Below are 11,356 nucleotides of genomic sequence, written 5' to 3'. Positions count from 1 at the left end.
AAGGAAGGAAGGAAGGAAGGAAGGAAGGAAGGAAGGAAGGAAGGAAGGAAGGAAGGAAGGGAGAGACTGTTGCGATCCTTGCTTCATCTGATCACCTCTTCCCTGGACCACTGCACCAGCTTGCTCATTAGTTTCCATGCCTCTGGCCTCTCCTCCACACTGTTTCAGGGGGTGATGCTAATATACTGTCTAGTTAAAACCCTCCAGAAGCTCCCTGAAGCCCTTAAGATCCAGCCAAGCCATTGCCAGCCTCACTAGGCATTCACCCACCGATTCTCTTCCCGGCTCCTGCACTACCCCCTGAGCACACCAAATACCTCCCACCCTGTGTGCCCTTGTGGGTTCCTAAGCCCAGGATGCCCTTCCTCCTCTTCTCCCCACCTGGGTGACTTCTACTCATGGTTCAGGAGACAAGCTCCTCCAGGAAACCTGCCTGACTACCCCCAGCCTCCTCTGGGTTCCCATAGCCTCCCCACTCCTCTCCGGGCTTCCCGCCATATCAGCACCAATTCTGTCTCCTTCTCCAGACCCTGAGCTCCTCAAAGGCAGGCACTGAGTCTGACCCATGGTTTTGTCCTAGCAAGGTCCCTGGACACGGTCAGGCACAGAGCAAATGCTCAGCACAGGTATAAGCTCAGCCCCCAGGCAGCTTGACTAGTGGGCACTTCTGCCCTCTGGTGGCCATTTTGGGTCACTGCGCTTTTCTGTGTCCTATTTATGAGCTTCCCTAGGGTAATGGACTGGCTCCTAGAACAGCGGTTTTCAGAATGTGCCGCCAGGGGGCGCCCGGGTGGCCCAGTAGGTTGGGCGTCTGCCTTCTGCTCAGGTCGTGATCTCCGGATGATCTTGGGATCTTGGGATCCTGGGATCGTGCCCCGCGTCTCGCCCCGCGTCGCGTGGGGCTCCCCGCTCAGCGGAAAGTCTGCTTCTTCCTCTCCCTCTCCCTCTGCCCCTCCCCCCCGCTGGTCTTGCTCTCTCTGTGTCTCTGTCTCTAATAAATAAATAAAACTTAAAAAAAAAAAAAAAAGAATGTAGCCTCAGGACCACACCATCAGTATCACCTAGGAACTTGTTAGAAATGAAAATTCTGGGGCGCCTGGCTGGCTGAGTTAGTGGAGCATCTCAGAGTCTTGAGTTCAAGCCCCATGTTGGGCATAAAGCATACTTTAAAAAGGAAAAAAATGAACATTCTTGGACTCCACCCCAGACCTATGAATCAGAAACTCGGGGGGTGGGGCCTAGAAATCTGTTTTAACAGCCCTCCAGGGGATTCTGACGCAAGCTAGCTTGACAACCCTCTTCCCAGGAGCCCCAGGCAATGGAGGAGACCACAGGACCCATCTGGTCTGCTGCGGGCTAACACACAGGACTCCCAGTCAAAGGTGAATCTCAGATAACAGTGATTTTTATTGCAACTATTGCACCAGACACATTTATACTAAAACTTGTTGTTTATCTGAAATTCACCTTTAACTGGGTTTCCTCCCCCCCCGCCCCCCCCCCCCCCCCCGCATCTAAATCTGTCAGTCTTAAGCAAAGAACTCTTCTCTTGGTTTAATGCTCTGGTGTCACCATCTTGAAATTTTTTTTTTAAGATTTTATTTATTTATTTGAGAGAGAGAGCGAGTGCACGAGAGAGAACATGAGCAGGGGAGAGGGGCAGAAGGAGAGGGAGAAGCAGTTTCCCCGCTGAGCAGGGAGCCCCATGCGGAGCTCAATCCCGGAACTTTAGGAGTCCAGAGCCAAGGGCAGCCACTTAACCAACTGAGCCACCCAGGCGCCCCATCCATCTTGCAATTCTTTTTTTTTTTTTTTTAAGATTTTATTTATTTATTCATGAGAGACAGAGAGAGAGGCAGAGGGAGAAGCAGGCTCCCACGGAGCAGGGAGCCCGATGTGGGACTCGATCCCAGGACCCTGGGATCACGACCCGAGCCGAAGGCAGACGCTTAACCATCTGAGCCACCCAGGCGCCCCCCATCTTGCAATTCTTAATAATGTTTGGACATTGAGCCCTGCATTTTCATTTTGCACAAGTATTCAGTCATAGTAAGGACCCTCGCAAAGCCTTATCCAGAACATTCAGGACCGAGAGCTCAAAGACGGGAGGGGTCTGACCTCCAGCAGCTGAGCCGTGCCTCTAAGTTTTTCCAGATACCCCGTCTTCCACATCCCCCATTGGTCCCCTGCCAGATGGGTCAAACCTTCATTTCCTCTCCCCAGAGTGCGCTATGTGTCTCCTCAATGTCTTGCTGCCCCCATCCTTGCCCCTTCTCTTCCCCCTTCCACTCAGTGAAGTTCCCAGAATGTTTGCCATGTCACCCTCCTGCTCAACACTTTTCTCAGGGTGTCTTCTTACCACTTCTTAGCCACCTGCCATTACAGAGCACTGAGCTGGGCACTTTGCCTCCTCATTTCCTGTGTTCAGTGCAGGAATCCTGCCTCTGGCCGAGGCCTTGGGGTGGGGGCGCTGTGGGCAGGACCTGCTGTAGCCTGGACTGGAAGGCTGAGTATCATCTCCAGCTGATGCACATCAGGAGAACCGCTGCCTGGGACGGCGAGAGGAACAGGTAGAGAGGCTCCAGAATGATTTATTGAGCACCTACTATGTGCCTGGCACTGTCCTGGGTAGTGGGCATGAGGACGAAAGCAGCAGATATGAGCCCCACCTTCAATGTAATGACTTCACAGGTCCTGCCAGCTTTGATCTCAGGTTTATGCCCTAAAATGAGAGCCCTAATCAAATAGTAGAGGATGCTGACGTTATTTTTAATTTTTCAGAGGCAAGCAGGAAGTTGTTCTACTCTTTCTTGTAGATTTGATTCGAAATTACACTAGAGGGAGTGGGCCGGAAGCAGAGAAGAAACAAGATTGGCATGACCTGATTATCGCTGCAGAGGGATAGTGGGGGATGGGGGTTTATTTTACTTATCTGCCTAATTTTAGGTACATCATCCACATGTGTATTTATTCATTTTTTCTTTGGCGAGGCAGAAGGAGAGGGAGAGAGAGAATCTTAAGCAGGCTCCACACCCAGTGCAGAGCCTGTCACGGGGCTCGATCCCACAACCCCAAGACTGTGACCTGAGCCAAAATCAAGAGTCAGACACGCAACTGACTGAGCCACCCAGGTGCCCCGCGCACGTTTATTTTTTTCAACACAGTTCAAAGTGTTATTAAAACACCAAAATCTTCCCAGTCTAGAATTGAGACCCTTCTTTCAGGCTAGGCTTTAAACTGGAAACCTGGAGAGCATGCTGCTCTCCCTCCATGATCATCTCTGGCTCCCTATGGCCCCTCCAGAGTGGAGTGCAGAGTGGGAGAGAGGGCAGAAAAGGCCCTCCTTGCCTGACACGGTTGTAACCTGGCCTGCGGACCCTCTGGCCATGGTGGATGTCCCAAGTTATCTTAACTCATGGGATTCTCCTGGAGATTTTTCAGGAAAACTCCTCCTCTCGGGACCTCTCACCTAGATGTCCCCTGATAAAGCAGGGCCTCCTCCGGTTTGCCACTTCCCTGTCAGTCTCCAGCTGTCCCCACTCTGTCGGGATCTCCTCACCACCCCCAAACTGGTCCTCAGGCAGGGGGACACCAGCTTAGGCAGGCAGGCCCTCATTTTCCCCTGGAAAATCAGGCGTCCTCTGTCTGTCTACCCAGGCAGTGAGCCGTTCCCAGCAGCGGCCCGGCCCTCCCCACTCTGCTGCCACACACAGCCCCTTGCTGTTAGACTGTGCAGTGTATGAGAGCCCTTCTGGTCCCAGTGTCTCCCAGAGTGAGGCACATATGTCAAGCTCTCTGAACAGTGCTCTGGAAGCCCTCCTCACTGGGCTTAAAGGAGGGAAGAGAAGCAGAGCAGAATGACAACTTTCTCCTAAAGAGCCCCTGCACCACGGGTGGGTGATGGCTGGAGGCTGGCAGGACAGGTCTGGGAGCACTCCCTCTGCTGGGCCTGCAGGATGGGCTGACACTCCATTTAGGCCTCTGGGTGCTGGGGCCCTCTTGTCCACAGCTTTTAGAGCCCCTGGTGAGACACCAGCCATAGGATGAGCCTTAGTCCCACCCCACCCTATCACATGACTAGAGAACCCCTGACTCAGAGAGTTGCCAGAGGCTCCTTCATCACCTGGATTTGCCTGGCAAAAACTTGCTCCTCTGCAAGCCTCCATGCAAACTCTGCCTCCTCCAGGATGACCTCCCTGATTGCCCCAGGGAGCACATTGAGATACTCTTCCCTCGTGCTCCCACCGTACCTTGTTCTCTCCTCCTACAAGAACTGTTCTAGTTCCTGCATTTTTGAAATGTCTGGTGTCATGTCTCCCCTTCAGATTTTGAGTTTCTTGAAGAATCCCTGGATGGCTTCTGGTTTGTCACTGGGTCCCTGTTATCCAGCACAAAGGCTGCGGGACACAAAGAAGTACTAAAGCAAGAATGGCAACGATGACAACCTCCACTGAGTGCTAACTCTGTACCAGGCCCTGGGGCGAGCTTCATGGTGCATTATCGCCTTAATCCTGGTAGAGTCTTATGTGGTAGGTACTATTATCCCTGTTTTACAGATGAGAAAACTGAGGCTCAGAAGCTGAAACCGCTGGCTTGAAGGCAGGAGAGCCGGGATTTGACCCAAGTCCTCCTGAGTGCGGGGCCCTTGTGCTATACTGAGTTGGGGCTCAGCCATGCTTGATAGGCACCTGGATGGGGGCAGGGATGGGTGGGCCCCCTTAGGTCAGACTGATGGCCTCAGACCCCACCACACTAGGACTTTGTGCTTTCTTGGGGGTCGCAGGATATGCAGAGAGTCAGGGGATACAGAAGGGTCAAGACAGGTGTGGGAGCTGCTGACTTCTGAGGCCACTGCAAGGTCAAGTCAAGATGTAATTGGGGCTGTCACTTCTTGCCAGCATTGATGAACCTCATTTCCTTAATCCCTTAAGCCCTGCTCCAGCCCTTAAACAGATCCTAGGGGCTGACAGCCAAGGCCCCAGCTCAGGAAGCTCCCAGGGCTCCTGGAAGGAAGAAAACACATCCCTGGAAACGGGCAGGTTGTAATGGCTCAGGGTCTGGGTGCTCACAGGGCAGCAACGGGGGCTGGCTGGGCCACAGTTCTGTGTGGCCACCTGTCCGGGTTTGCCCATAACTGAGGGATGTGGGGCTTCCAGGGCTAAAACTGTCTAGGAATCAGTTGTCACCCTGCAACATTAAAGGCTCCTGCTCATTAGCTGCTTCTGAGCCCTGGATGAAGTACTCTTGGGAGACCAGGTGGTGTTAGCGCACGCAGGTTGTTTGGCCTGGCTGTGGCCCCAGGGGCTGGTGGAGAGAGGGGGGCCAGGAGTCAGAACAAATGGGGCTTACACCCACTTCAGCCTTACACTGGCTGGGTGGCCTTAGGCCACTTGCCTAAAAAACATCCCTGAGACTTCTTCCCTCTTCTCTACAATGAGGTGGGTAACATCCACTCTGTGGGGCTCTTCTGAAGATGAAAATGAGATACCTGGCAGAAGGCAGGCGTCATTGCAGGATTAGGTTCGACTGTGAGCAACAGATCCCCAGAATTGTTCCTGCTTAAAGGAGAGTTTGTTTCTCTCTCAGATGCAAGTCTAGAAATAAATGGTTCAAGGGTGGTGGGGAGGCTCTGCTTCATTAAGTGCTTGGGCATTCAGGCTCCTTCTAGCTCCTGGCTCCTCCAACCCTAGGGTATGGCCCTTGTCTTCAAAGACCAAGATGGCAGCTAGAGCCCCAGCCATCACATCCATGTTCCAGGCAGCAGATGAGAGAAGGACCAAAGAAGGGCACGTCACTCCCTTTAAGGGTGCTTCCCAGAAATTGTACGCAGCAATTCCGCTTACATTCCATTGGTCCTAACTTCAGTCCCAGGGCCACAGCAAGAGAGTCTGTGAAATGGACTTTTTATTCCAAGGGGCCACTGCCCCAGTAAAAATCAGGAGTACTATTATTGTGGAAGAAGGAGGGCACAGATATCGGGGAACTAGCTGTAGGGCTGGCCACCTGTACCTGGTACAGTGCCTGACATACATCAAGATTCAGCAAATGTGAGCTCCTTGTCCCCAGCCTGAGAAAGCTTGTGACTCAGGCTCCTGAGCTAGCCAGGACCTCCTGGGTGCTTCGATGGGGCACAGAAGGAGGAGAACAGAGCTGGGATTAGCTGGGACATAAGAGGCAGGGACATCCCTGGGTACCACAAGGCTCGGTCTGTGCCACCCCACATCTGAAGGTCAGCACCCCAGGAGCTCAGCAGAGGGGTTCTGGGTGGCAAGGAGCCCTCAGGAGCCAGGCCAGAAGCTGGAGGCAGGAGATGCTCCAGTCAGGAGCAAGGGCTTGACCAACGCCAGGCAGGACACCAGAATCCACCCAAGTGGCATGAGATCAGGGTGGAAAGGCAGCGGGTGGGGCCCCTGACAGCCAGACCTTTACTGATGGCCACCACAGAGGAAGAGAACACATTGGAGTCAAACTTGTCCTGTTTTATTTTAGAAGCAAGCTAACAGATGTTAAGTCATCTAGGAAAAGCAGCCTCTGCCAAAAAACAGACCCAAAAATACAAGGACAATGAAACCAGACAGGGCAGCCCAACACTGGCTCTTGCCCAGGAGATGGGGGTCTTGTTCCTAAGGACATGACAGGGATAGTATCTGCTTTATGGGTACATTAGGGTCGGTGGCATAGGGGACCCTGTAAGACCACCCCAAAGCAAGGCTGCCAAATGCCCTGCTCCCCACACACGCAGTTTGGATATGGAGGCAGGGGAGCTTGCCTGAAGACGTAAATCCGGTCTTGGAAGCTTGAGGTGTGCTGGGCACATTCCTTCTCCCGGACCCTGATCTGCAGCATGCTGTTAAGTCCCCGAGTTGCACGTCTGTCCACGCTGCACTGCCTGGCCCACCAACTGGGGCCAGAAGAGATGGTGGTCTGGGGCAGGCACCTGGGCTCTGCGCCCTCGGGGCTGCCTGATGCTCAATGCATGGCTGCCCAACCCAGGGGCCTGCAAGTTTCCATGCACACATACGAGGGCCTCCTGTCGTGCCCTCCGGGGCAACGGCTGCATGGCTTCTCCTCTGCCCTCCCATCTCCAAGACCCTTTCCCTATCCGCATCCCAGCTGATGGTCTTGCCTCCTGAGTCACTGAGAGAATGAAAGAAAACAGAAAGGACTCCCCACAGGTTCCCTCCTGGCATCTTGTGGGTAATACTGCCCTCCTCCGGCTCAAGCCAGCCCCTCCTCCCAGGCAGTCTGCTCTCTCCCACTTGAACTGGGAAGGCGCCACAGAGTTCAAAGCAGGAGGGCATCAGCGTTTGCCTCATGAGTTAAATCGACCAAGGCAAGTACGGTCCTCTCGATCCTTCCCTTGGGCGTACACACGTACTAGTTCTAGCTCATGAAGGCCCTCTCTGTTTCCCTCCTTGTGCCTTGTCTTCCCTTTCTTCCTCAGCAGAACCCCTCAGAGGAACGGTGCGGACCTCTGTCTCCAGTTCCAGCCTCCTGTTGTTTCTTACTGTCGCCCTACCCAGTGTTTCTCCCGTCACTCCACCAAAGGTCCTTCCAAGGTCGCCGCGACCTCCATGCCGTGGACCCAGTGGGTGACTAGTTCAACACTGCTGCCTGGCCCTCTTCGGGGACCCTTTTCTCTCTTAAGTCCTGGGACCCCACACACCCTCGAGCTCCCCCCTCCTCTTCTCCTGGACACCCCCTCTCTGTCTCTGTTGCCTGTTCCTCCTCTTCTCCCGACATGGGAGCCTGGGGCTCGGTCCTCGGCCTTCTCTACAGCAGCCACCATTTCCTTGTTGGTCTCATCCGACCGTGAGCTTTAAATACCTTTTCCATGCCCCGACTCCCACTTTTCTGGACCTCTCCCAGACTCTGGAAGAGTATCTCCAACTGTGCGCCCACCATCTCCACTTGGATGTCTAAGAGACATCTGAGAATTAGCACATCCAGCCCCGAATTCTGATCTGCAACTCCAAACTTACTGCTCCTGTCACCTTCCTCAAGACAGACCAGGGCCGTGCCATCCTTCTAGATGCTCAGGCCAAGCATACGGGGCCACCGTGGACTCCTCTCTCTCACAACCTATATTCAGTTCATCAGGAAGTCCTGTGGCTCCCCCTCCCACAGACATCCCAGAATGCGACTCCCCCTCACACCTCCCTGCTGCGGCCTCCCCTGAGCCACCTCTCCTTTGATTGTCGCATCTGCTTCGACCCTACTCGCCTTGGTCTATTTAACTCATGAGGCAAATGCTGATGCCCTCTTGCTTTGAACTCTGCGGTGCCTTCCCAGTTCAACTGGAGCGAGAGTTAAATTCCTTACCGTAGGCTCTAAGCCCTCCATGCTCTGATCTCTGTGACCTCAAGGACCCACCTTTTCCCTCCCCACCCCGCCCCAGCCCTTCCATCACCCCCTTCTTTCAAGCCACATTGGCCTCCTGGCTTGAACATCCTAGGTGTGCCCCACCTCAGGGCCTTTGCACCTGTGTTCTGCTTCAGGTCTTTTTACTCAAATGCCACCTTCCCTGACCACTCCATTCAAGATGATAACTCCCCTGCTGACCTTCCATGTTCTCCTCTGTCTATGGTTTTCTTTCTTTTCTCCATAGCACATATCTCATCAGATATCCCATTCTTTTTTTTTCCTTGCTTATTGTCTACCTCCCTCCACTAGAAAGTAAATTTCATGGTGGCAGAGAACTTTCCCTGCTGTACCCCCAGCATTAGAACAATGCTGAGCACAAAGTAATCACTCAGTATGAATGTACTGAAAGAAGGAAGAAAGGCAAGGAGCAATGAGTACGTGAAGGAATTGCTTTCCCTGCTCAGGAGGGCTGGGCGGCCAGAGAGGGCACTAGAATGGGGGCAACAATGAGCATTGTTGTGAGGACCAAGATGTACCAGGTCCCATGCTGGGGGCTGGGGGGTGTGTGGCCTGGTAGAAGCAGACACGCAAGCTGACAGTCACAGAGGCAGGTGGTAAATGAGAGGACAGAGGGAACCCCCAGAGGGAAGCCCGTGGCAGCCCAGAGGAGAGCCTACCCATGAAAGACTCCTGTGAGGAGGGGACACCTGAGCCCTGCCCGAGTCCAACCTGGCCACTCTCTGCCCAACTCTCCTCTAAGCCCAGCAGAGACTTCGAGGCAGCCAGATGCGGGCATCAGAGCTACCCGGGTTTGCATGCTGGTTTCTTGGCTGGGTGGCTTTGGGCAAAGCACTTCCCCTCACCAAGTCTCGGTTTCCTCATATGTCAAGCGTGCCAGCTGCTGAGCTGAGCTTCTCCTAACTTCCTTCCGACTTCAAGCCTCAATCAGTTCACGGAAGCTGGCCACTCGGATCTCCCTTCAAGAGAGCCTACGGCGCGGAGTGGAAGGAAGCATGGGATCTCTTGGCCGGGGACAATAGCACCCAGAAGACTGACGGACCATCTGCAAACTTTGATGTTTACAGTTGAAGAAACCATGACCAAGTGTAGTAAACCATATCATTTGTTCTCCATTCTTCCTTCGACCGTTGCCATGGTCCACTGAGGGTAGAGGGTACTTCCTTGCTCTGTCGAGATTGGCTTGGTCATGTGACTTGCTTTGGCCAGTGGAATGTGGCCAGAAGAGACTGGGTGATTGTTCTGATCCCAGGCCTTAAGAGGCATCACGTGTTTCCACTCGCACCCTGGGAGTTTCTGTCATCCACCTTGAGGAAAGCATGCTCTGAGTGGCCAGTGATCCCAGAGTGAGAGGCACATGGAGCAGACCTGAGCCTGAAAGACAGCCTGAAGCCTTCCCTGCCATCCCAGCCTACATGCAGACTGTGAGCAGGACAGAGGAATATTGCTTATAAGCCACTCAGATTTTTAGTTGTTTGTTATGTGGCTTTATCCTAGCAGTAGCTGACCAATGCACCAAGGTAAGAGAAGTCATATCACAAAAGGTCACATTAGAAGTCACAGTGTGTGAATCTTATCAATGCTATGCATATAGAATTGTTTAGTAAAACAAGAAAAGTTCAAAATATTATCAACAAACATCATTGTGACAGAACAAAACACATGTTTGTGTGCTGATCAGTATGGGACAAATTGGGCAGATGGTCTGCCAAGCACCTTGTTTCTGAGAATTGCCTCTGCCCCCTCCGTCCACATTTGCAAACATAGATACCACAGTCCTTTACTCTCAACCTCCATGATGAGGAATGAGGACATAGTCAATCTAGGCCACATGCCTTCTTTCCAAGAATTTTGGACCTAGGACCGAGATAGAAAGCTCAGTTTCTCTTTGGGGGGATGGACCATAATATTAATTTGGGACCTGTTTGATGGTACTGTTTTTGCCTCATCCTGAGGCCTGACTGCACCCCTGCCCTTCGAGGTTGGGGGACTCCCCCATATCCTTTCACTGAATTCCCCTTTGTGCTGAAACTTGTTCAGTTACAAAAACTGAATCAGAAGAGAACTCTGTGGGAAGCAGAAGGTGGCATTTTGAGTTTATGAAAATTTCTTTGGTAAAGTTCTTACTATGATGTGGCACATCTGTCTCCACCCACTAAACCAGACACTCCCCCAGGGCAGAAGATGGGGCCTGGTTCCATTCTGCGTGCTCCTGTGACAGCCTCAGGTCTGGTGTGGTCTGGGTGCTCCGCAAAGCTTCCTTGAATTGAGTCATTATAGGAAGTCACAGTTAGTATCCCCTTTCCTGTGGTGTTGGTTGGTTGGGGGATACTTTTATTGCCATGTTCATAGCAGCATCATGCACAGCAGCCAAAAGGTGAACGCAATGGATGAATGGAGAAAATACATACAATGGAATATTATTCAGCCCTCAAAAGGAAGGACATTCTGACACATGCTACAACATGGATGAGCCTTGAAGACATCATGCTAAGTGATGTCTGTATGGTTCCACTTACATGAGGTAACTAAAGTAGTCAAATTCATAAAGACAGAAAGTAGAATGGTGGTTGGCAGGGGCTGCGGGGATGAGGGAGTAGGGTGTCATTGTTTAACAGGCACTGACTTTTGTAAGACGAGGAAAGTTCTGGAGACGGGTGGCCGTGATGGTTGCACAACATTGTGAACAGACTTCATGCCACCAAACTGGACACTGACAAACAGTGCAAACATAAATTTTATGTTATGTATATTTTAGCACAATTTTTTTTTTAAAGTAAAATGCTTGGACCAGTGCCTAGTACACAATACACACCCCAGAGCAGAGGGTCCAAACTCCTTTCATAATGATCCTAAGGCATCCTTTGCCTTTTTCACGGGGGTGATGGGGCAAAACAAGGGTAGTTCAACCACGGGTGCCCCCATACCCATCAGAGCGCCACACTGGCCTAGAAATAGCCATATTCTTTGCTGC

General features: G+C 52.4%; 1 long non-coding RNA gene across 1 annotated transcript in view; it reads left to right on the top strand.

Annotated features, from left to right (window-relative positions):
- LOC118004031 overlaps positions 1 to 10,818 on the top strand; it is a 14,531-nt gene extending 3,713 nt beyond the window's left edge. Inside the window, exons 2-3 of the long non-coding RNA XR_004677470.1 lie at positions 4,326 to 4,529; positions 9,255 to 10,818. This is a non-coding gene — a long non-coding RNA (uncharacterized LOC118004031). The remainder of the gene's footprint in view (positions 1 to 4,325; positions 4,530 to 9,254) is intronic.
- The last annotated feature ends 538 nt before the right edge of the window (positions 10,819 to 11,356 follow it).

This window comes from Mirounga leonina, unplaced genomic scaffold, assembly GCF_011800145.1.
Source record: "Mirounga leonina isolate KUSES-001 unplaced genomic scaffold, KU_Mleo_1.0 Mir_92, whole genome shotgun sequence".
In the NCBI taxonomy this organism is placed as follows: Eukaryota; Metazoa; Chordata; class Mammalia; order Carnivora; family Phocidae; genus Mirounga; species Mirounga leonina.
The sequence above is the reverse complement of the archived record's forward strand: the minus strand, read 5'-3'. Positions and strand labels throughout refer to the sequence as shown.